Source organism: Drosophila montana, unplaced genomic scaffold, assembly GCF_035044405.1.
Source record: "Drosophila montana isolate Dmon_TW-CO22-7 unplaced genomic scaffold, ASM3504440v1 contig_1624_1, whole genome shotgun sequence".
NCBI lineage: Eukaryota > Metazoa > Arthropoda > Insecta > Diptera > Drosophilidae > Drosophila > Drosophila montana.
Window position 1 is genome coordinate 5,594,622 of NW_026996559.1, and position 27,501 is coordinate 5,622,122.

The 27,501-nt window shown below is 38.9% G+C and overlaps 1 protein-coding gene across 1 annotated transcript in view; it reads right to left on the reverse strand.

Moving 5' to 3' along the window:
• Positions 1 to 27,501, reverse strand: part of shakB (shaking B) — a 153,486-nt gene that overhangs the window by 76,664 nt on the left and 49,321 nt on the right. The window contains exon 2 of the mRNA XM_064699860.1: positions 355 to 436. The gene's annotated coding sequence lies outside the window, so the exon portion shown is untranslated. The remainder of the gene's footprint in view (positions 1 to 354; positions 437 to 27,501) is intronic.

The window sequence follows — 27,501 nt, forward strand, 5'->3', positions numbered from 1 at the left end:
ACGACGCATAAGCCACGGTGGCGTATACATGATTTTTGATGCCTCCTGCAAACAAGCTCGCCCTGAAGACTAAGTACATAACAGCATGTGCTTACAAATACAATATATGTATGTCCACATACATAAAGTCTATATACGCATGTGTGTGTCTCTCAGTATATATGTATAAGCACAAAACAAACAGAACTTGAAAGCATTGAACATTTAAGGAATGGTATTTGAATTGGAATCACGGAGGCACGACTCGGTTTTAGTTTAAAATTATATAGACACAAAGGAGATAAGCTGTGCCCATGCCTGAATTGCCTCAACATATATTCCTATATATAAAAATATATGTGAATATGCACTTACCCAAAAATTCACATAAACCCGAGGGATTGTTTCATTGCCAACTATTGGTAGGCGGGCGGCAGGCTTTTATATCCACGCATCACTAGAAGAACAAAACAAATTGGGAGCTGGTTAGAGTAAGAAAAGGAGTAAGCAAATATAATATAATGTGACAGAGAGAAAGAGAGAGGGAGAGAGAGAGAGAGAGCACAAGAGTAAGTTATAGTAAGATTATTAGCAGAGATAACGTTTGATTATTTATTTAATGAAAGCATGAATCGCAGTTAACCCTACTCGCATTTTTGAGAATCTCATAGTAAGGCATTGCTTTTAGTAATTTATTTTTATTTAAATTTGCTTATCAAAAATTACAAATGTTTAACATAAATTTTCGCACCAGAGGATAAACAAATATTTAATCTACTCGCGGGTCCCTTATGATTAATCTATATACAAATTTTGACACGGCGTCAAAAATTCATAAATGATACAAAGAACTTTTGAATCAGTTCAAGCCTTTTGAAAACTTTCAGACTAAAGTATTTCTTCACACCCTATGAAATACTTATCACTCGAGTTAGTTAGAACTTGTTGAGCCTGGAATTTCCCATATTGGTTAACACTGACTGATGTGTGTTTTATTTAATCGGGAACTATGTGAAATTGCCTACATATTTTTATACATTTTTTTTCAGGTGGAATCTGGTTCGAGCTTATTTAAACTCTCATGAAAATCGATTGATTATATAACACTGATTTTGTTTAAAGTTGGTAGTTTAGACTTTCAAAAATACTTTATTCGGGCTCTGGCTTACCCGAATGCCGATAGGTTTTTGCTGCAATCTATTGCACCCTGATTCTTGTATGCCTTTCGATATGAGAGAAGCATATTAAGTTTGCTATGGTTAAACAAAATATGTTGCCAACATCTTTATGCATGAGAGAGTGGGCATGTGTGTGTGTTGGAGCCCCCTTTTTTTCGCCGGCTCAATCCCAATATCCGCAAGCAAATTTTATGCTCAAGTCGTTTGGCTTAAATCGATGACGGCGACACAATTATACGTTGTGTGATATTTCGCATTGGCCGCCGGTCAAACAGGCACACACACAAACACAAACACACACACACACAAATACACACACACACTAGCGCACACATCTTTACTATATTTGTTGCTTTGGCTTAGCCTTTTTTTTGCCAACGTCTTGTTACATTTCCGTAACTTTTGCTATGGCTGCAGTTTGCTCGGCTACTCCTCCCCCTATCGCACAGCCTCCCCTCTCGTCGTCCTGAGGCTCCATTGTTCCGTTTAGCATCTTTGGCATAGAATTTGATGTTTGGTCCATTCTCATTTCGCATTTGCGTTTGCGTTTGCCAATTGACAGTGAAAACTAACGATACGGAAAAGTAAACGCACTGTGAGTAATATTAGTTTGTAATTTGATTTTATGATAGTTGTTGTTGTTGTTGTTGCTTCTGCTGCTATTGTTGCTATTTGTCCTGTCCAGCGTGGTGTTGGTAATTGTCAGGCGCGATGGCACCGAAGACACACGACCTGAGCACAAATTCGTATATACTTATTTATGCATTGTTTAGATAGGTGTGCACACACACATGTGGTTTCTGTTTTTGTGTTTGTTATTGTCAGCCGGAGTCGGCCTCGCTGACAGTCTCCACCAATTGTTAATGCACTGACAATTGTTTATATGGGCCGGTTCAAGTGAGCCACTTAAAATCATTGAATGTGCGCCCAACTTTGTTGTTTATGCGCTGTGCATAACGCGTGTTTTTAGCTCTATTTCCTAGCCGCACTCGAAAGCAAAAGTAATTGTCAGCCAGCTGTTAAGGATTTCATAGGTGAAAGAGCTCTGCTGAAATTTCGATTTCTGAAATGGTTTTATTTAAATGAGAATAAGCAATAGTTGGGTTGTTCGCAGTTCCCAGCAATGGTATACTTTGACTTAGATTCTCCGCGTGTTCTGGGGCTAACGAGTAGGGTATATGCCTTTTCTGGCACTTTACGTTAACTTTTACCAATCAATAAGTATTTGTCGTAAACAAAACGCGCAATAAATAACAAAATGCTTAGTGTTGGAAATCGCAAAAGAAGTCTATTTGCCAACACTATCATTGCAAGTCTACAGATAACAGCGAGACTTCCAGAGAAGTTGAGAAGAGCGTGAAGATTTATGCCAGTTCAACGACTTCTATCGCCTTCAGCAAAGACAATGATAGTGCCTGTGGATTCGAGCCGGGAAGCTCCCCATTCAGTTGCCTAAATGGCTGGGTAGCTTAGACAGCTCATCTAGCAGAGAACTGCTGCCCATTAAATATGTTTTCTATTTACAGACATTTTGCAACATTGATTATCTTTAATGTGGCTCGGATTTCGGTGTTTTGGCCAACTACGAACTGCCAACTGCTAACCGGCGACTTTCCCTTTCGCTCCTTTTGGATGGTATCGCTGGTATCGCTCTCCCACTCCACTGACTTACTGATATGCAAATGATATTGTATTGTGTATGGCTATATAAAACTGATATCTGGCGCACTAATCTTAGATACAAACAATATATTCAAAAAGCGACCTAGATCCTTGCTCAACGTCGAATAACAACAACAACAACAACAACAACAACAATAACAATGAGGACTACAACTGCGATAATAATAACAATAGTAAAAGTGAATGCCAGCTCGAAGCAGAGCGGAAGGAACGTAGTGAGCGATGGCTTGTAATGTGCCAGGACGTTGGCTGGCTGGGGTAAACGGAGGGGCAACAGCGAGGGGACAGTTAAAGGGGGAACGTGACTGGCTCTGCTTGTGGCATAGATGATGAGGCACTCGCGAGCAGGCCGCACAAATGAGAAAGAAAGACGATACAGAGTACATGAGTGAGACTGAGATGGAGCGAAAGAGAAAGAGAAAAAGTCAAGCAATGGAAAGAATGGAACGCGCTCATCGTGTATGTGTGTGTGTTTGCGCGGGTGTGTGTGTGAGTGTGCAACATTTGGAATTTTTTAAAATTACACTTCAAATGGGCAGAATGCTAGTTCTTGCTCCTACTGTTGCCCTGCTGTGCCACAACAAAACAATAGTAAATAACAAACAACATTTGAATGGCAAATATGAGAGCAAATAACTAGGCAAATGTCAGTGCGAAGTGCAGAGCCCAAATCCAAAATGAAATGACAATGCAACTCTGTATTTAACGCACATACTTATATATACGAATAATTATGTTTGCCTAAGTCCTATATTTATCTGGATTTCCAACATTTAAGCACGACTGCATATTTGATATTTCGGGATGATTATTATTTTCGGCTATACAATTGTTTCCGCACGTTTCCGCATGTAAAGAGTTTCCTATCACATTATGATCATATCAAGATAATATTGAGATTTTCTTTTCACATTAAGATCAAGATAGTTTTGGTATTGGGTATGATAAGGCCTGAAATGTAAAATATATATATATCCATAACGATATATCTGCAGATCTTCGTGTCGTATTTGTCGTGTTGCTCACGCGCCCATCACTAGCTCCATTGCCTTGCCCAGCCAGCTGACAGCTTTGGTGCCAACCAACTGACTGAGGTGGTCATTCGATTTTGGTTCAAGGGCGTTAGCTGCAAGCTAAAACCAGAGCAGACAGCGCCTTTCCCTCTGCCCTGTTGACGCCGCAGTGGCAAACGTGACACCCGCGGCATGCAGCACTGGAGTTGCCACGTTTCGTTTGAGGGCAAATCAAGTGAAGCCCCATTCGGGCCAACAGGAAGCCGCGCTAGCTAATCAAATTTCAGCGATTTGAAAAAAATAAATAAATAAAGTAAATAAAATAGAACATATTTTGCACCAGAAAAAATTACAAGAAAATGTGTCAAGTCGTATGACAAATTGCTTCATATAAGTATGAGAATTTATTTATTTCTAGTTTTTAAACTTTTTTTCTCTTTTGCACAACAAATATGATTTTATGGCAAATATATAAAATAATGATTTAGGCAAGGCTGCAACTTCAACAAACATTTACGGCGGCTCACGGTTCGAACCAATGCCTCGTCCTAAGTTTCGTTTTATGTTGTTATACCCTATATAAGACCCTGGGAATTGTTTTGAGCCTTAGCAGTTATTTTTACTTCAAAAATTCAAATTTTTATTTATTCTTTTATATTTATCATACTGAAACTATTGTTTAATTAATTGTTGTCGACCCAACTAATTTGGGTTAAGGATCTGTTCGCGATTAATAAAAAAAAAGTGGTTTGGTTGAGAACCGATTTGCAGCAAAATAGCAAAATAACAAACATAACTTTATTGCAGGACGAAAAATTACAGTGTACTCCATTGAAAAAAGTGCCAGCTTTGGTGCCGCTGTGCCACATGTGTCAGCCGTGGTTGTTAATGCAACGAACAGTGGCAACAACAAGTGCATTATTGATTAGGTTTAACGGGTTCTGAAGTTGTCGTTCTTTTTTTCGTGTTTCATTTATTTTTTATTTTTTTTTGCCTGACTGCAGCAACTGCGGAAACTTGCAGTGGAAAACTGTCAACGTGGCAGCGCAGACAAAAACTGCTGACAAGGTCGTTGATTTTGAGGGTAAAGCAATATCTCCATTGGCTGACCCACTCCCAGCGACCAGCACCCGGCTGCAGCTAGCACCACCCACCTTGCCTATTCTTGTTTGGCACTAATTGTGTATTTGCTGCAGCAACAACAACAGCTCCAGCAAGAACAACAACAATTTACGACGTCGCTTCGTTTCGTTTAGTTTATTTTATTGCGGCTTATTTGAGTTTGCAACGAGTCGAGCCGAGCCCACATTGCTCATTTATATTGAGACTGTACATATTTCCGCTATGTAAACCGAGTCCAGGCCAAGTTGTTGTCCTACCCGCACACCACCACCATTCCCGGTAGTCATCATGCGGCGTCGCGCCGCAATTTGTGTGCCTGCAGTGACCCAGTAACATGGAAAGCAGCCGCATCGACAACAGCCGCCAACTGACACCACAGCCAGTAGGGCCATACTCATAGTCATACTCATACTCATCCTCAACCACATCCTCATTCACATCACCATGCCTCTGTCAATCCTTGTGCCCATATATCCAGCGCTGTTTCGTCTTGCACACCCTTTTGGGCCGTTGTGAAGCGCTTTCCGCACAAATTCCTCCATTTGACCCACTTAAATGTCGTAATTTATGAGTATACAGTGTGAAATTGTTTAAAAGTGGCGCCCCTTAGCGTCACATTCAAGAAGAGGCGCCTCTTTTCTCTTTCTTAGGCCGTTTACTGTGTTAAGTAAGTAAAGTCAAGTTAAATTGAAAGCGATACTTATAGAGTTTTTAAGCAAACCAATTACTTGTTATACAACACTAAATTAACTAATCGATCTTTGCTTGTGAACTGAATAATCAGATGAGGCTTCCAAATGGAGGTTTTGCATTTAAATCGATTATAATGACATTAGCTTATCTCTCTCTCTCAGTTTTCATTTCTCTCTCTCTCTCTCTCTCGAGATATATACATTTTTATCAGAACAATGAGCTGAATCGATCCAACCATATCTGCCTTTGTGAACTCTTCAATCTCGAAAACTACAAGAGCAGGAAACTTGCATTTGCAATCAGTTCTCATTCTGCTTTCAGTATCTCCCCTCACTTTCATAATATCGATAAATATCGATTTTAAACTGAATACACCAAATTCGGTATATTGGTTTTCGTATAGTATACACAGATTAAGAATCTTTTACTATTTGGATCGTTCCCCCAGTTCTTAGCATAGCCATAGGCTTTGGAAAATAATCACATTTGTTTGTCATGTTTCCAAATCTTGCAAATGTCACAAGAATCAGACTAGGAAAACCGAAGTTAATCAGCAAGCAGAATATATGGTGTTGGGCGAAGAGAAGCAGCACATTCGACTCATAAAGTGCGCAGCCTTCGGTAACAGCTATTAGAATGTTTGTCACGGCAGCTTGGCTCTGAGTTCAGGGTATCTGCTAGTCGGGCACATTTTTGCTTTTTCTGAAAGGATGGAAGCAGCAGCTATGCCGCACACACCAACACACACATGGGTATGCATAATATAAGTAATAAATAGAAGTTGCATATAGGCCATGAAAAATTGTTACAAATTAATCGGAAAAGGCTGGCAACGCCTTTTGCCTGAGTTCGTTGGTGCTCGAAATGAGCAGCAGCGGCAATTTGTAGGCCATAAATTTTAAACTGAATTAATGGCGTTTGAAATCCAAATGGCGCTAGACATCAGCACAGGCGACGACGAGCCGCAAAATTTTAATGTCCCAGCTATGGGCGTGGGCCTAGGCTTGGGCCTGGTCCTGGTCCTGCTCCTGCTCCTGGGCGTGGGCAAATTTGTGGGGCTTGGGCGCGTCTGGTGGTTGGTGGCTTGTGGTCGTGATGGAGAATGAATTGAAATCAATTGAATTAATTATTGGCGCTTAATTGATTGAAACGAAGCGAATTCAGCTTCAGTCCCTTTTACTTGCAACAATTCGCAGTCTCTGCCGCTGCCTCTGTCTCTGCCTGTGCCTGTGGCTGTGGCTGTTCCCCCCCCTTTCAGCATACTCCTGGCGTTGCCACGTTAACAAGCTGCCAACTGTTTTTCATTCATTCCCACCCGCTGACTTCTCATGTAACTCTCTGCGCCTGCTTTCCACCACATTGCGTTGGCGTTCCCTCTACTTCACTCCCAGTCCCAATGTCCGCTCCTTGCTCCACTCACACTCACACTCTCACACACACACACACACACACTCATTGTCGTTGCTAAATAGAGCGCATTTTAGCCATTTCATTTTCATAAAATCAATTAGCCGTTGCCGCTGCTGCCTCTGCCGCCAATTCGCGCCAGTTGCCCCATTTTCAATGCTCGCGAATCGGGCGAAATAATAAAGGCAACAACAACAACAACAACAACAACAACGACAACAACAACGACAACAGTTGGGGGAGAAACGGGAGCTAAACAAAGCGTGGCATGCAAAATATCAGCAGCAAAGCGCGTTGCAAGCAAAGTTTAGGGTGAAGGGTAGTGGAGCGAATATTGTTGTATTGGGCTTGGTAGCAGCAATTGAACGAGCTTATTGATTGGCCACGTTAGCCTCCTCACCCACAATCCAGGTTCCGTGCCACAGGCCTCCTTCCCTCCACTCACACCCTGTTTGCAGCTTCGTGTGTGTGTGTGTGTGTGCGTAGCTTTTGATTTTGTCTTCAACGTAATGGGCTTAGATCGCGCGGTTGGCTTTACTCAAGCTCTAGCTAATGTTTCGATTTTTGGCGAAGAAAAACCTTGAACATGTACCTTTAAGCTTGAAAGGAACACCCACAAAAAAAAGCCCACAGAAAATTGAGGAATTGTAGCTCAGAACTTTTGATCTTTTGATCATATATAACATAAGATCATTGCAGATTGACATTTCACTTTGCATTTGGTATGCACAATAGGACTTTCTTCTCGTATATAATATTCTAATATATACATATATATATATGACATATATTTGAATATTAACCTGATAAATACAATGCGAAAACACAAAGAGAATATAGACAACGTTTACTCTTATACTTTATATTTATGAGACTATTGATGACTCCGTCTACAAGTAATACATTCTTCTCTCTCTATTCACATAATACCATATATATACATTTATGTATACAACATTTTTTATTAATTTCCAAGACAAAAACAAAATATTCAAAATGGCCTCCGGAAACGCACAAAGAAATAGTTTTAGGAGAAAATAGAGGTAGGAACTTACGGCTGTTAAATTTTCACTGATTATTCCTTGACTATTTTAAGCATATTTCTCTTGAATTCTTGCCCATTGCTGTTGTCTATTCAACTAAATAAGAGGTAAGGCTAAAGTTACAGATTTAATGGAGTACGTTTCTCTTTTTTTACGAACCTCATACGTAATATAGAAATTGTGAATGTGCTCCCTGGCAAACATGTGGCCTTTTTTCTAGCTCATTTTCCGCCAGTATTATTTTATTCAAAAATTATGCCAATTCCTATTTAAATTCCAGCTCAAATCAGTTTATTTGCGATTTTATGTATGAAGCTTATTTGCAAACAGAGCAGATGCCAAGAAATGCCAAATTAGGGCTGTGTACAGTTTACAGTGTACAATGTACATGGATAACGTTCTCGCAATTGGAATGCGGCAAACAAGCAGCACAGGCGGCGCCGGAAACGGTGCCCAGACCAGGACCCCGACCAGGACACGTCGCGTGGGTCGCTCTTTTCCCCATAGTCAGCCATTGGGCGCAACGTTGCATACTTTCTGGCGTTGTCTCAAATGTTCCTAGGCCTTCTGCGATCTGCTGTGTGAAGGGCTGACGGGCCCGTAAGCCCATTGCAGTGGGCTGGACTGACGTTTGGCTTGGCAGCAGCAGCAGCAGCACACGTTGACCTTATTTGCATGTACCTGGGCCGCGAATCAATTCTCGGCTGCAGCAGCAACCCCCGTAGCGAAAACCCGACGACGCCCAATAGCCCACGGCCCGCGGCACACCTTTATTGCGGAAACGCTGGGCGGCATCTGCAACAAATTGAAACGAATTCCCCTATTGGAGTTCGAATTGCAATTGAAATTGGTTTCGCTGCACTGTGGCTGGGCGTGGCAGTGGGGCAGGCAGTGCGGCAGGCTGTGACAGGGCGGACAGGGCCAAGAACCGGAGCGGTACAGGACCCTGCTTGCCTAGGCTGGGGACGATTTGTGCCCGCCTTACGTATACCCTAGGGAGCTAACGCTCATTGCGGTCGCGCTGTTCCCCTCTCCATCTCCATCTCCCTCTCCCACTACCACTCCCTAGCCCGCCGCTTCGTTGTTGTTTATTGTTGACGGCGCTGATTTAATGCAAAAAGCCGCCAGCTGCGGCGTCGGCGTCAGCATCGGAATCGGTGCCGGCTGCTTTACTTGCCGTGCGACTAAAAAACAGGCAAAACAGACGAAGAAAATACAGAGAGCTTGCAAAAAAAAAAAATAAATACAAACACACACACATACACACCGACACACAAAATAAAAATGTTAAAAGGCGCTTCTAAGTAAATAACTGGGTTTATGGGTCGATTGGGTGCACCAAATCGTGAGCCCCACACTGAGTGCTAGACGCTGAACATGGAGCAAACGAGAGCTGCTGGCGTGTAGCGGCTGGAGGGGGGAGGGGGCCAACTTAGCGATTGATGGCGTGACTGCGACGCAGACTGCGGACGGCGGTGGCCAGGCACAGCGGGCAAAAACACAAGAAACGGGCAACAAAACAATTAAAGGGTATCTGACCAAGTCAAGCTGAGATACATATATAATATGATTGATCGAAATAAATTAAAAACTTATATTGAAGCAATCAAAAAATCCGAAACTTAAATTTACTTTAAATTATTAATCAAATTTAAATATATTTTTTTGGTCTGATTGCCCAGCTTCAAGTTATAAATAGCTCAACTATTCCCTATTAATTCTATTAGATAATAAAAATAATTACCTATCTTTTAAATTTTAAAAATTCTATTTGACAAGCCAGAAATATAAAACATAACCTTGGTTCATTTTTGCCTTTTGGTTTGCAACTTTGTTTAATATGCAAGAACAATTAATCAGCGAATAAACCAATTCTAACAGGTTAACATATCCTGAACTATGTAACTGCATAACAGATGCCCTGTTATAGAATCCAGCAACATTTTTACATGCTGTTAAGTGACATTCTATGTTAGCAGCAGCTGAAATATGTTAACGTGCTGTTCGAAGTTAATTTATTTTGAGAGTTGGTTCGAACCGTTAACTGGAACAACGAAACATTTTGTTTGGCTTGCCAGCTTGAATATCATATACCAACATAGATAATAATTAATCCAAAATTTGTGTCTTTTTATGGCTGGTACCACCTGGCTTGTTATATTTTATGAGCTTTAATAAAGATTCAACGAAAATTTAATTTCTTTTATGTAGCAGATTTCCATTGACTTTACAACCAGTTAAAAATGTGCTAATAAAATATTATAATAATATTAAAACAACATAGGAATTTATTTGTGAAACTTTTTCTGCTCCTTTCTTCAAGCAATAAATTACATTTTACCGCTTGAACAATGAGTTTTGCCCCACTGTGACTCAATTTGCACCGCTGCATAGATTGCTGCAATTGCGAATGCGGCCAGAAATTGCCAAGTGCGTCTCTGCCGTAACAGATTGTAGCTCAATGGATGCGTGTGTGTGTGTGTGTGTGTGTGTGTGTGTGTGTGTGTGTGTGTGTGTGTGTGTGTGTGTGTGTGTGTGAGTGTGTGCGGGTAATTGTGCTTGAAACAGAATTAGTAATGAAGTTGACTTCTAGTTTTAATTTTAGTTCAATCCGACGGCTGCGTTTTTCTATTAATTTTCTTCTTGCAATTTTCATCCAATTTCCCTCGATTAACAATAATTGCGTTTGTGTTGCGGCCATCAAAGAAAATTGTTAAGTTGCATTTAGATTATTTATTGATAGGCCATTGCATAATGCATAACCGTGTGAAAGAGGTCTGTTAAGCGATATTGGAAATCACTTAACATTTAATTAAGAGCAAGCGGCGGCTCGCAAATGCAATTAAAGTCGCAGCGTTGGCCCCACAAAGCGATAACCGATTTTGCGGTCGATATCGATTCTCAATTTAATATGAACCGTGCGTATCTCAGATATGTGGCAAATTGAATTTAATTCATTTAACGCGCTTTTTGCGTACCAAACTAATTGCAAAATGGGAATGCAATCAAAGGGATTGCATCGGAGATTCCAAAGGAGATTTATATCACAGCAGGGCGCAGATTCAAACCGATTCAAAGGCCTCTGCTCAAATTCATATGCTTTCTATAGTTAATCCATGCTTATTGCCATACATTTTTGTTTCACATTAATGAGAATCTATAAAAAAGTTAAAGGCATATTTTACACTCTTCACTCTTAACAAAAAAACTACAGACAACAAAGTTTGCATTATAACTCGAATTCCTAATTCCACGCAAATGAGTGGATATTACGTTATAGGTGAATCATACTAAGAATAGTTTTACAAACATATGTGAAATTGAGTTGGAAGTCGCTCAATCTGTACACTCAGGGGTTAACAACTCCCGTTCGTATTAATCAATTTGTCATGTAGAGCTTTGAATATAATTTTAAAGCTTATCGGATGAAAACGGAACTTTCACCCATACAACCTTTGACCCGTTTTCACTTAGGACAGTGTACTTTTATGAAAGTTAAACGAACCAATGAACCATTGCGTAATATACTTTCATACAATCATTTTCTACCAATTTTCCACAGTGGCGGGTGGAATTGTGCATGTTCTCTAACATCACATAAGGTAAATACAAGTAAATACAAAAGCAACCTTGCTTTTATGGACTTAGCATTGTTTGCCTATCAGTCAGGCAGTCCGTCAGTCCGTCAGCCAGCAATCAGTCAGTCAGTCATATTCGAAGATAATTTATTGAAATCTGAGTATAATTATTTTAGAATTTGTGGTTTAATGTCTTTGACTTTGGGCCTAGTCAAGTTCACCCCTTTCCAGGGACAGACAGAATAACCTGCTGCACTAATGTCACACACAAAGTACTTATACACACTCACACCCACTCGAACACACACACAGGCACGGACACAAGCACACACACGACGCTGTAAGATATTACGACTCAAGCAGAACCAAATGCAAACAAACAAACAAAGTTAGCGCCTGCATGAGAGCTAAGCTTGTGCTGTGTGTATGTGTGAGTGTGTGTGTGTGTCTGCATGTGTGTGTGTGTGTGTGTGTGTGCACTTGCATGGGCATGTGAGTGTAAAACAGAATATAGACAATAACACATTTCCCACTGCAGTGGGTACGCAGTATTTAGATAAACGACAAAAGGTTAATGAACTTTATCACCCAGCAACAACAACGAGAATTACATGTTATGAGAAACATACATATTTATATTTATATATATGTATTTATTTATTCATATATATACATGCTTGTGCATATGAATGCATTTGCAGCTAACCACTGACGCGTCTTTGCCACCTTTTGCTGAGCTGAGCCATGCACTTCTTCAGGAGGCGACAACTGACGAGTACATTAATATTGCTCAACTTGTTGTGTACCCTATTTAAATTCAATTTTGTAATCAAAATTAAATGGAATGATTAATATGAATATTTTTACTATCGTTATCGAAGTCGTACTTTTGGGCATATCTCGGAGCATTTGGCATGTAAACTCTTGTATAGCATACGCAGATCCAGAAAATTTCACTTTTTGGATACCTCACCGTACTACCAGAATATGTAAAAGATACATTTATGAATGTAGAGTCATTAGAACAGCATATCTATTGTTACCAAGTTTCCTTAACGTGTCTTGGGAAGGTTCTCAATTATGGCCTCACTTTAACAGATCGAGTCTTGAACACTTTGAAACATATTGCAGACTTTAAAAACAATCGCCTCTGTAGCTTTCAGGGAAATAATAGCTTGTGATTGATGATTAAAGATAATGTCTAAATTTCTAATTACTTTACTTATGCTGAAAGCATACGCTTTGCCTGCATTGCATTGCTAGGGTATCGCCATATTCGTCTTTAAACGCATAAATTTCTGCTTTCAATTCCTTCTTGTAGAGTTTTATGCTTTTGCATTTGAAGCTTTGCCAGCAGCGAGGTGGCAAAAGTGTCAGCGAAATAAAATGTAAAAAAAAAATAACATACAGGTTAACATAGAAAAGTCTATACATAAACATATATACGCGCGCAAACATGTGTGTTTACTTATATCGTTGGCATCCATAATGAAATATGCAAAAAAATATAAAATAAATAGAAAAGCAGGCAATGCACAAGTGCAAACAGAGAGAGAAAAGCAAAGAAAGATAACTGCAGTAATAAATGATAAACAAGTGCATGCTGGCCAAGTTGCATGGACGTGTCGGCCCGGGGGGCCAGAGGGCAAAGGGCAAAGAACAGATCCGAGCAGCCAGTGAGGCTGTCATTGAAGCCTGCATATGTATGCGTGCCTCTCCGTGCATATTCAGACAGTTGTGCGCAATTTTTATATGTTCACGTGTGTGTATGTGTGTGTGTGTGCCTGCTACGTGCCTCGATATGCAATAAACGAGCGTCGAAAAACAACCTCAGCTCGAGCTGCACCTGGTTTTCAGCTGCAAAGCCGGCTTTACCCGGGACCAGAACTAATGATGCAAGCATCGAACGCCAACCAAAGCCCATAATACTACGTAAAGTCGTATATGCGAGTGTAAACATGTGCATATTAAATTAGTTTGTATATATGTATGTATATACAATTCAAGTCGATTGTAAAACTAAAGGTACGGTTCTATAAATATTGGAATGCTAGCTCTCCAATAGATACGACTGTTTTTCGAGAATGTAAAATATGTAAAATATACTAAAATTATATAATTTAGTAATAAAATATTGTCATAATAACAAATTGAAAGAAAGGATAAGCAACAAAGGAAAATTAATACAGAAAGTACACCCTTTAACTTTATCCCATTGAAAGAACGATTAAATTGCGATATGCAATAAAAAAAAAAGATTTGCAATCGCTGATCGAAACATTTTACTCTCTTTCTACTCATTTGTAAACTCTCCATAGTGAAAATAATTATCTTATTAATTATAATTAAAAAATAAATATGACTAGGTCAAAAATAATAATAATAATAATAATAATAATAATAATAATAATAATAATAATAATAATAATAATAATAATAATAATAATAATAATAATAATAATAATAATAATAATTAATAATAATAATAATAATAATAATAATAATAATAATAATAATAATAATAATAATAATAATAATAATAATAAAAATAATAATAACAATAATAATAATAAAAATAATAATAATAATAATAATAAAATGAAATATACAGTATTAATATAAGCATTAAAAGAGAGTATCAACGATAACTCGTTTAAATCGTATTGCTTAATCGAATAGCGTTATGGATATATGTTCCAAATAAAGTGCCTTTAAATCTTGCAGGGTCTGCTTTTAGATAGACTTTCAGATGATAATACTACATATATTCAAGAGAGCTTTGTTGTCTGTGGTAATCGATATATGTATGCTTAAAATTAAAACTTTCATTGTAAGCATAAACTAAAATAAAACAAAGGCGTTACGCAACATGTTTGGCAGCTTGTGAAGAGAAAAGGGAAAAGCTGGTAAAGAAAAGTCAAACCGCCAACACTTAATTTTAGTGCAGCTGCTGCCAAAGCAATGAACGGAAGTAAGAAAATGTTAAGAGCAAAAATAAGAAAATGAAAACAATCGAGAAAAGAAACAGCAACAAAAAACAAGAAGAAGACGACAGGGAACTGTCTTAGTTTTATTAAAATGAGTTTTTATTAAAAGCCAGTGGCCAATCAGAAAAGTTCGCGGCTGCTGGGCGAGAAGTTGTCAAAGGCAGCAGCAGCAACAGCAGCAGCAGTAAAAAGCGCTGCCAATTTGTGTGCAATTTACAGCATAAGGGGGGTTATTTTTTTTCGAGGGGTGAGGCTTTCAGAAAGGGCGGAGCGGGAGGTGAATAACATAAAAAAGTTGCCAACTATTTAGCTGCATGGCATAAAAACTTGGCAGACACACGAGCAGACTAAACTGGTCCGACGGCAACGGCGACGGCGACGGCGATGCCATAAAGCGTTCAACAGCAGCAGCAGCAGCAGCAGCAGCAGTTGAAGGGAGGGGGGTTATGGGTTACAGCAAAAGCGGCCGCAGGGTTGCTGCATTAATGCTGACCAAAAATCTGTGCAGTTGCAGTTGAAGTTTGCGAAATGAAAAGAAAAAAAAAATTAAATAAAATAAAATTATTTCGCGGACAAAGCAAAAAAACGCTCTTCATCAGCCTCGCTCACTCACACACTGTCTATCTTACATGCTCTGCCTCTCTTTCTCTCTCATAGCAGGCAGCCATAATGGTACATTACAATTGGCGACCGTCGCGTTAGTTAGTTTGCTTGTCGTCCTCAGCCACATCCCCTGCGACTCAACCTCATCCTTCAGCCTTTATCCTGGCTGCGGTCTTGTTAGCCTGGCTGGCAAGTTGGTTTAAAAGTTGTTGATGCAGTTGCTGCCCAGGGGGTGCCACGAGACAAGAGAGAGAGAGAGAGAGAGAGAGAGAGAGAGAGAGACAGAGTGGCCAACGACCTGTCGGGGCCGCACACATGGCAAACGTGTTGCTACTTTGCGGCGTAAGCGAAAATTTGTGTACGCTGCGGAGATGAACAGGAACGCGAAAACGTGCCGGGTCTGCACGCGGCAAAACATTGTGCTAACAATGTTTAATTAAAAACTACTAAAAGTTCTCTAGTTGCGCAAGCCGGACAGCGAGATACCCTGGCCAGATGCCGGCACCAAAATATTGTACGATCTTTATGAAATTTTCAGATGACATGCAAAAATGTGTATGTACCAAAGCGCAAGGACTTACCTTTGGTCATGGGGGAGAGTATTCAAAAACGTCAAATATTCTTGTATATATGTATTATACACGATAAAGATTGGTATATCTAGTTCTTAATTTTCGAATTACGCTTAAGAGCGAAGTTTCGGAAATGGGAATGGATGTTGAATAAAATTAGAAGCTCGTTCTGCGTATAATATCCGAATAGTATAATTAACATTATCACATTATTACGGATCAAGAATGTATATGTATATATATATATCTACTTTATGCTAGGCGTAAAAAACTGTAACGATAAATTAAAATACTCTATACAAAAACAAACAGAGGTAATATATACAAGCAGTTAAAGCAAAGCTTTATAATACTCACTATTTATCTCTAACTTTCTAATTATGTTCAAAGTGCGGCAAAAATAAAAAGGCTCTGCAGCAAAATCAAAACTATATTTCATATCACCCGATTGTTAAACAAATCTTCGCAACTATAAATGGCAGCCGACAGAAATAAACCGCGTTGAACAGAATGATAATAATAAATTGATTTAATATTGTTTATTCGTTAGAAAGAAAAAAAAAAACAAATAAACACGCGCACTGAATACAAGCGATCAAAGGCGATGACGCGCACAGACTAAACAGACTAAACTGCCTCATTAAATTCTCTCCCAGCTGCGGTAAGCCAGCATTTGCACTAATGCAATAACAACTGCGGTCAGACCAGCCACAATGCAGGCTTTGGATAGACAGCCAGGTAACGGGATCAAAAGCATTGGATGCATTGGCGTGAGCGCAAAAGCCATACGAATTGCCAACCAGCATGCATGCCCTCTCGCTCTCACTTGTGCGGCTGCAGCCTGCAGTGCAATGCACAAATTATATTCGACAATATTCATGCGCTCTCGCTCTCAATCTCTCTCTCTTTGGAAGAAACTTTGCCGCCAATGTGTTGATCCGTGCAAGTGGAGAGGATAATAAGACTTAATACAAATTTTTGAATGTTCTACGTGGTTTAAATAAATTTAATAATTTGCTTCACAAAGTATACAAGCTGTAATTTATTGTTAGCAAGTAGATCAACTTGTTATCCAGACAGTTAAAAGAAAGAGAAGAAAGCGTTGCTTAAGCAAAGATTAGGTAATCCTTTAAGTAAACCTCAAACATTCAACATATATTCTCGGTGGGCTGTGGCAGGGTTTACTCACTGTTGTTTTTATTGTTGCAGCTGCAATGCTCTGGTCTGTGGATATGTGGCAGCCAGGAACAATGTAGCAACTCCTGCAGAACATCTTGTTGCATTTGCAATTTCCGGTTTGGCACACTAGCGGACCCGCACACACAAGCGACGTACACACACACACACACACCATGCAGCCATATACGCGGCATGTTTTACTAAAAATGTGTCAACACATGACAAAGCAAAAACAAACAACTCAAGTTCTTGTGCTGTGCACCAGCAACAACCATAAAGGCGGCTACAAAAGCAACAACAACAACAACAGCAACAGCAACAACAACAATAGCAATAACATCTTTCTGTACTATTGCTGTTACTTGGACTCAACTGCATCTCGGATTGCCCTGCCCGTACCCAATTCTCCTCGCCCAATGGCCGCACCCAAACCCACCACACCTCTTTCTAGTCACCATTCCGTGGTGATTACAATGCAGCTACGAGCCGAGAGAACCAAGCAACAACTCAACTGGGACATCTGCGCATACATACATAAAGAAGAAGAGTTTAGGCAAAAGGAAGGGACTTGCCGACCAGCGAGGGGGAGAGTCACGTGCTCGAGCCATTTGTTTAGCCCTCTTACAACTTCTACTTTTACTTCAATTCCTTACATCTCCCGGTGCAACGGCTGTTTAGTTCGGAGCTTGTATTTCACTTTTCAGTTTCTAGCATGCTTCTTCCTTTTTCTATGATACCCAAATGTGTGGGTGTGGGTAAGTGTGTGTGTGTGTGTGTGTGTGTCTATACGGGTAAGCGCAGAGCTACAACTTAAAATATAAACCTTTCCATGTACATTTACTTTGAGGGAAATGGCGGCGTATTATAAGAGTAAACCATACCTAAGTTACATTTTTTGATCATATCTCAGAGCTTATAAAAACTGGAGACACCAAATTTAGTATGTAGATTATCTAAGCGTATACACAGATCCAGATAAAATCAGCTTTTCGCTACGTCCAACACTTCTAATTGATATTTGCTGACATATGAGCCCTTAGTTGGGGACTATTGAAATAAGGCTTAAATAAGAAATCATTTTCTACAAATTTAAAATTAAATCATATTTGTCTATAATTGATGTAAGTATTTGCTATTCATTTTCGATTTAATCTTGTTATTTTATATATTTTCGCTTTACCTAATAATTGGCTATCCCTTTGAATATGAATGTTTATGTGTTGCAGATTTGTGCACCTCCTTTCGCTCAGGTATGGAAATGTGGTGGACATTTTTCAGGTGTATTTCCCGTCAACTTCAATTTCCCACATCAAAAATACTTGGCCTTAACTTCTTGTTTAACTTCTGCACATAAGCACACACTGGCACACACACACAGCACACAAATAAGTGCGGCACAGTCAATCATAGCCACGTGCGTCTGTTTGTACTTAAGTATTTGTGTATCTGCGTGTGCACATACACACTTATGTGAATCTGGGCTTAAGTAAGCAATTAGTATTTGTCTTAATTGCTTTCAAACTTGTCACTTGTCATACACTCGACACACAGCGATACACTGAAACAAATGTTTAAGTAGTGTTTGTGTATGCACGAATGGCAATTTGTAAATTTGATATCAAAGTTAACTCATAATCCTTGGCAAATACCACACCTACAACCATCACACACATATCCATATATGTATTTATGTGCGTGTGCCTGTGTGACAGCATCAAAAGAGTTCACACTGTAAGACAAATAGGGAGTTGGGCGCTTCAGCTGTTGTTTACGATGCTGCTGTTAATTGAAACAATTTTCAGTCCACTTAAGCTGAAGTTTACTCATTTGCACTCACACCAACAACAGCCGATGGCAAATACGCAGTTCTCAGCTGCAGAATAGAGCAATAAACTTGTTAAATGGCTGGCATAAAACAAGCAACTTCCAGTCATCACACACGCACACACACACACACACACATGCGCACACAAGCCTACTCATGCACAGCTGAAATAATGGCTGAGCCTGCATTGTCTTAACTAGCCGCCATAGACGGGGTAGATGACGTGTTAAACAATCGCGAGCAGTTAATTTGTGTGCAATGGCAAACACAACACACACACCACACACACACACGCACACATTCACCCTCCTCACAAGCCTTTCATGAATTTCTGTGTTTTCGTTGCCAACCAATTTCGCTATACGCGTCGTATACGCAATGTCCGAAATTTTATGGGAAATTCAACTTTATTCGTTTGAGCATGCACATTGTAAGGCTGGAAGGGGCGGGTGTGGGTGTTGGCTACTAAAGTTGGTTAAGTCTGTGTTGACCATTTGGCGGCAATGTGACGCAGTTGCAGTCAGACTTCAGCTCCAATTCGCAATCAATTGTCATTTTGTATATTGCACACTTCAGTCAAAATTACGAGAACAAGCTTTTAGATGTTGAAATTGTAGAAGAAATAAACGAATATAATTGAAAACTTGGGTAGTTTTAAGTATATATGTATATATAAATGTCATATATGTACTTATTTTTCTAAATCTATATGTTATCGAGAAAGTTGGGATATGTTCGGCACGTCGAAGATTTTATACCCTTGTAGTCATTTCCCTTTTGCAGATATGGGAGAATAGTGCAGCTCGAAAATGCTGAGTTTGTTGAAATGTCTTTGAAATATTTTTATAATATTTTTATGAAATATTCTTTGAATATTTTGCTTTATAAGATCCTACTATTCAACCGATCTTTCCTATAGCAGCTATATGCTAAAGAGGTCCGATGTTGGTAAAATTTTGCAAATCTGTGAGGATCATCATGGAACTAATAAATCCCAAGTTAGTTCAAGTTATCTTTATATTAAAAAGGTTTTCATATCAGAACTAACTTTTGGATCGATTGCTCCTATAGCAGCTATATGATATAGGGGTCCAATGTTGATAAGATTTTGCATAGGGGGCATAGTGACTCTTATAAATGCCAAGTTTGGGCAATATATCTTGATAAACAAACAAGTTTTTCATACAAGAACCTACTTTTGGACCGATTGTTCCTATGGCAGCTATATGATATAGTGGTCCGATCCGATCCGATATGCAAAATATCAAAAACGATAGCTATAAAAGTGAGAGACTAGTTCGCCCAGAAACAGATAGACGGACGGACGGACAAGCCTATATTAACTCGGCTCTTGATGATCTGAATATATACACTTTATGGGGTCGGAGATGTCTCCTTCTATGCGTTACACATTACATGAAATTTTATCATGAAATAATACCTTCTAGAAAAGTTTAAAAATTATTAATAATTAAAAATTAAATAATAATAAGTGGTAACTGTTAAACTTTATTATTACTTCTATTTATAAAAGGGCTTATGCGAACCGACTGACATATTGGGGATCAAGGATAAAGAAGCTACAACTTTAACAGAAGTTTCCTTTTGTGTGAGCACTAGGACGGGCTCTCGGAAAATTCGAGCTCCAGGTAGAAGAACAAGTTGATCAAAGTTTATATGCACATCATCAGCGCGCGGAGCTTAAGCGTGCCTGTGCGTCGAACTAACAAGCATATTCAGTATCAATTATCAGTTTTTATAGAATTAACTTTATATACTCAGGTTCTACATACATGTAAGCTACATAATAGTAACTTTACATCCTTCCCTTAGTTATTCGCTTGGTAGAGATCAGAAGGCACTGATCGACTCCAGCGCAAAATAAAACATATATTAAATAAAAAAAAAAAATCTCCTACATACCCCAGCCTCCCACAACTTGGCCTAAATTACAATTTTGTATATGTATCCGCCAATTACATAGGTATTCCGTTTAATTTTCGTGCTTGTGTGGCTGCATTTGGCAATGCATATGGGTGTTGTCGTTGTCGTTGACATTCGATTTAAGTTCCACACATCAATCAACCTTATCGACTAATCAATTGAAATTCCTACAGCCCTTTCGACGGCAAAGAACGTGAGGCATACCATACGAAAAAAAAATAAAAAAGAAGGAAATAAGGAAGAAAAATCCATCTTAAGCCATCGGCGATTTTACAAAGCATATTTACAATATTGAACAACATTTCCAGCTGTCTGCATTGTGCCAGCAGCTTTAGACGTTCCCATGCTAGCTCGCCCGCCGTTGCCGTTACACCCTCTACCCCCCTCCTCCCTTTGGGCAGGACAATTCTTCACACGCTGCTCCACGGGTCCTTGGCATTCTCCATGATGTGGCACAAATGGCAATGCGCTTAACGTGTTTCGTGTTCCGTGTTCTGTGTTTTATGTTGTCGCTGTTGTTGTCGTTCGTGATTGTTGTTGTTGCTGTGTAGCTGCTGTTGTCGTCGTCGTTGTTGTTGTCGTGCATTGTGAGGCGCTGACACTGCAGCAATCGACGCGACGGCAGCAGGCACAAGAACAACAAAGTGCCCAGTCATGACGCTGTCTTTGGCACAGTGAACACACACACACACGTACACACACACACACACACACACACACACACACGCGAACACACACACTGCGCAGACACTACACAGAGCAGACACCTTGGCCCACGCACAGACAATTTATAAGGCCACAACAAATGTCTGGGGCTGTAAAACTTTCCTTAAATCTTAGCAGCAGTGTCTGTCAAATGACGGCAAGGACAACGCTGCGACGCGACTTTGAAGGATTTTAAATGCCTTTTGCATTGTTGTTGTGTTGCTGCTGCTACTGCACGTACGCTGCATGTTTCCGTCAGCATGTCAGTGTGCACACACACACACCCGCACAGACCAACACCCACAAAGCATGAAGCATAAAAAATTTCCTTCTGCCACTCCGAAGTACTGCTGCCCTAATAGCAGCATTTCATGAGCTGAATGCGTAATATATAAAAATATATTTTATGAACTCGCGACGTTTTTCTTTTCTTTTGAAGCAGCTTTAAATAGGGCCCCATAAGCTGTACCTTTATGGCGCACACTCTGCGCCATCTGCAACTTAATTGCCCTCAAAAGTATGCAACATTAAATATATATAACAAATCTTTGACTTTACATGTTTTCTCTTCTGTAAACGAGCCGATGAATTTTTTTGTACCAGTCTAGCTTCTATTCAATGAGCTCTTCGTGATTTTTACAAACAAAATAAGAGTTCATTGCACTCAGATATGAATAATTAACAAGAACTTCTATTATTATAAATATTTTCTAAATATTTCCCGCTCTTTTTTCAAACAATTTTCTTCTCATCATATATACTTTTTTATATTTCTTTTATTTTATTGATTTCACTTTTTTATATTTCTTTTATTTTATGTATTTTTGTATTGAATCATAATGAAAAAAAATGTTAAATAATAATTAGTTTTCATATTTATGTTGGGCTATAATTTTAATTTTTAGCTGTTCTTCTTATTATTGGTTTAATTACTTTAGTAAGAAATTAATTGTTTAATATGTAATTCTTTTTGGAAATTTATATTTAGATTATAGATTATAAATGTTTATTTTAGAAAAAAGAACATTGTATTTATTTGAATACTAGCGGGTATAACCCGGCCTTGCCCGTGGCACGTATGTTATAAAATCAATGTTTTCAAAAAGCTTTGAAAATGATTTTGAAACTGATCGGACGGGAATCAAACAACTTTTATGCAAATCGGACAAAACTTAAAATTAACCAAATGAATTTGAGCGCGAAACGTCAACCACCAAATCTTTGACCTCCATTTCCACCAAGGAGGAATGGATTTTCCTAAAAGTGTGAAACACCCCTCAAATGAATTTAAACAAAGATCTTTGAAAATAAGTTCGAGCCCGATCAGATGGTGAACAAAAACATTACAAACAAACGGTTTTCGCGATTTTTCCACACTTGCGGGTGGAATTTCCCAAAACCCCGTCTTAACGTGCACCTACATCACATAAGGTAACTACAGTGAAAATTTCAGCTTCCTAGCTCTTACGGTTTGGGCTGTGCGTTGATCACCAATCAGTCAGTCAGTCAGTCAGTCAGTCAGTCAGTCAGTCAGTCAGTCAGTCAGTCAGTCGGTCAGTCATTTAGTCATTTAGTCAGTCAGGACAAACAGTTTTATATATAGAGATTCATGTTTATAATCGTTTTGTAATATATATAATATTATTTTATTTTATATTTTATTGTTTTAATAAATATTTTCAATTTAAAATATACAATATATTTTTATATAAATTATAATATTTATTTTTTTATATTTATTAATATTATATTTTCGTTTGATATTTTCTTTTTTAAGTTTTATTGAGGATTATATATCTTTTTTTTGGAAATATGTGTGTGCATTTTAATATTGATATATACAAATGTGTTAGTAAATAGTTTAACTACCCTGATAAAGAGCATACATCACACACACTCACATTGATTAAAGACTGTGTGGTGTGTGTGTGTGTTGTGTCTGGCTTTCTAGACATTTTTGGCATCTTAACGTTTCCTGACGGAATTTTCATCGTTCGCTCTTGTTGTAAACATTTTCTGCCATCAGCTGTTCGCCGTTCGCTGTTCGCTGCTCGTTCAGTCATGTAGTTGTCGCTGTTGTCGTTGTCGTTGTTGTTGTTGTTGTTGTTGTTGTCGTTGTTGTTGTTGCATTCTGTGCTTTCATTAAGTTAATCCAGACATGATCATGCATACATTTACCTGGCAGGTAGTCTCCGACTTGTTGGTGCTGACGACGACCCTTGAACAGCAATTTTTCGCAAACACTTGCTTAAGACTTTCATGCCCATTGGCCGCCACTCAACGTGTTTATGTATGCATATACACATGTACATATATAATGGAGTGTATATGTGTGTGTATAGCATATGGCTATGTCGGCACGTGTCGCCGCCGCATCTCAACGTATCTTGACAAATTTTTTGTTATGTAAATTCTGTTGCTTCTGTTTTAGTCGCAGCTTTTGCTGTATTTTATTTTCTTTACTTTTCTTGGCAATTGTGCACCTGGGTGCTTCCAAAGCAGTTTGCTTTGTAATTTCTGTTGTTGTTGTTGCTGTTGTTGCTGCCATTGTGTTAAGGTTGTACAAACAGCAAAACATTTCTGACTGGGCAGAAATTTTAGCAGTAAAGCAGCGAACAAATTTTATTTAACTTTTACTTTGCGTACAACTTTTGCAAGCGATCCCAGAAAGACAAACATCTAAGGCAAGCCGAAAGATACCCAGCGCTATGCACATGATGGATGTGCTTTTTGCCAGTTGAAGGGCTCTGTTTTTGTTTTTTTAGGTTTCTTTATATTATATATTTTATATTTATTAATGCGATGAAACACTTTACATACGGACCTCTATATACACAAAATGTTCGTCCTGATCGATTAATTGACTGATTGGCCAACTGACTGACTAAATATCTTGTAGAAGTTATATTATATGCTATAAAAGTTAATCTTGTTGCTTATAAATAGACTCCAATGTTAAGTTCTCAACATTTGCAAACGTTTAAGGACAGAGAAATTTTAAATTCTGTGCAGGTGGTAAAGAAAAATTTGTATCTTAAATGTAACGAAAAACCTTGGCCCGTGCAAATTCGGGCAACCTCCGTTGGTATACAAGTTAGTTGACGTGCAGAAATAACATATCTTTAAAAATAAGTTAGAGGCCGATCGGAAGGCAGACGAAAAGTTTCATACAATCATCTTCCACCAATTTTCCACACATGCGGGTGAAATTTTCAAAAGTTTGCACCTTCGCACCTTTAGCTTCCCGCCTCTTGGCAATGAAAAATCAGTCAGTCAATCAGGGTCAAATGAAATATTTTGTACAAAACTCCAACAAAATTCATCTTCTTAGTATAATTTATTTAAATTTCAATAGGAAATCCAGATTAAGCTAGGTATACCCGTAGTTCAGTTATGGGCTTGCAACAGATTTGCAAATGGCCCTGCAATAAAGCCAAAAGTTGCTCGTTACAAGAAAAGTTGAGCGTCATTCAGCAAAAAACAAAAAATAAAATCGAATTTGCCAGCTATCATCCAATGAAAAGTTGCTACGATTTTTGTGGGCGATGCAGCCGGCCGCATAAACGGGAAATTAATTACCAAACCATGTTGGCAAGCCATTAAATTGAAATAAAAAAGTTGCAGTCAAATTATTGATAAAGTCTACGGCGCAGAGGCAAAGGGGGTGGCAAAAGTTAAAGGCAAAGCAAAGCCCCACCGAAAGGTCTGTCATGGCCCGGACAGTTGTGCGAGTCATTCGATGAGATTAGACAACGAAAAGCCACTGAGTGAATACGTGTATTGGAAAAGCCTTCAGACAGAACCTGCGCGAAATGAGCTACAAGCAAATGTATGTATGTTATAATATAATTTACATACAAATTTGAAAATGAGTTGGAAGTCGATTGAATGAAAAACAAAATACTGAAACTATTGCTGCTTAATTCAATCCCCTCAAAAATCTTTATATAATCTTTTCTCTCTTTAATCAAAAGCCGTAAATAAAATGTATGCCCAGGCAATATTGATCCGGCAACCAAACACGTCTCAAATGCATTTGCATTAAGAGTTCTGCAAATAAGTTCGCAGCGTTTCCGCTAATTTTCCACATTTGTGGGTGGAATTTCCAAAAACTTTCTTTTAATTGCACTGAATTAAAAGCAAAATGAGTTTATATATTTGGGCTGGTCATTTAAAAAGGCTCCGCATTTCCTTTTGTCATAATTGTGCACAATTCATTCAAATTCAAGAGATTTTGTTTGTTTTATAAATGCGCAGGTATCATGAATTATGATTGCAAATAATGTGACCGTATCATAAAGATGTGCACAACAAAAGGGAGCGCAAATATAAAAACCTAAACTGAAACTGCTCGCTTTATGCCACGCGTGCCATCAGGGTCTCCAGCTCCACCTTGCCTCCCCCACTCTCTGCCTCTCTCTCTCTCTCTTGTATTCAGTCATAAATAAAGACAATAAATATGATGATAATTAAGTGCGTCGCACATTCTCTCAATTTAGCCTTATTAACCCAAAAAAAAGGAGGAAAACACAAGGCAAAAAAGAGAAAACAGAAATGACACAGATATTAATTTCCCACACGAAGGGGCCGCAGTCACGATATACATACATGCTGGTCCCGACAGAAGAGCCCTAAGAAGGCAACCCCTGTAACAAAAACAACAACAACAGCAAGAAGAAGAAGAGCTGCCTTTCTGGGCATAAAGCCTAAACGTAAACGAGTAAATTGGCAGATTTTAGCAGTAAACACAAAAAGTGGGCAACACAGTGGGCCCCAAGCCTGGCAGACGGCCCATATGCGACTGTGTGTGTGCGCGTGTATGAGATATGAATATATAAAGAAAAATGTCAACAATCTATTGACAGCTGAGACTGTAACTGATTGTGAGGCAGTTGTGGCATTAAAGCAAAGCAGGGCACGTCGCAAACAAAGCCATAAGCACAATACACACACACACCCACGCGACACACACACACACACGCACCACACACACAAACACTACACACAGAACATACACACACACAAGGCTTGTAATTTTGATGTCAATAATTTTGCAGTACATACTCTTTGGGGTGACAAATATTATTGCCTGGTCTACATGGCGCGTGCCCCTCTGTGCCTGCAACAGCTTCTCAACAACAACAACAACAATTGATAGACCCCATCTTCAACAATGAAATAAACCGAAAATGCTGCAAAATTTATAACGCATACATAACAATTATATGAAACAAGCGTTATATGCCATACCCCAGCCTCTGGCTGATATTTATTTATGTGCCTATTAAAGAAATTACTACTTAAAGGCAGTTGAATGCCAAACAGTGCGAACAATCTTTAAAAATGCGTAACAAATGGGCCAAAATAAGCTTGGGCCTCTCAAAAGTAATCGAAGAACACTCCAACGCTCAAGATATTAGAATATATTTGGCTTGGGACTCGGCATTTTTCGTCTACAACTTTCAAATTGGCTCAAATTTCTTCAGCATACGTACTCTATAATAAAGAATAGTCAGAAAGATATTGACTGAGTGACTGATTGATTCCCTAATTGACTGACTGACTGATTTACTGACTGATTGATTGACTGATTGACTGACTGATTGACTGACTGGCTGACCGACTTAGTGACTGACTGATTGACTGAGTGATTGAGTGGTTGACTGGTTGACTCAATGGCTGAGTGATTGACTGATTGACTGATTGACTGACTGATTGACTGACTGAGCTCAAAATTCTCTCGAAAAACAGTTGAATGAACCTTTTTTAAACTCACTTTCAGAGTGAAGACATGTTTCACACTTTTCGGATAGTACACCCAACTTCGCGGCATAAGTTGTGCATCAGAAAAGTCGTACATCATGAAATAAATCAACAAATTTCTTCAAGTGTATGCTTCAAGTGCGAGAAATATAATTTTCATGCAATATACGTAAAACTCATTGTCGATAATCTTTGTAAAAGCATTTCTTAAGTGATTCAGCGGTTAT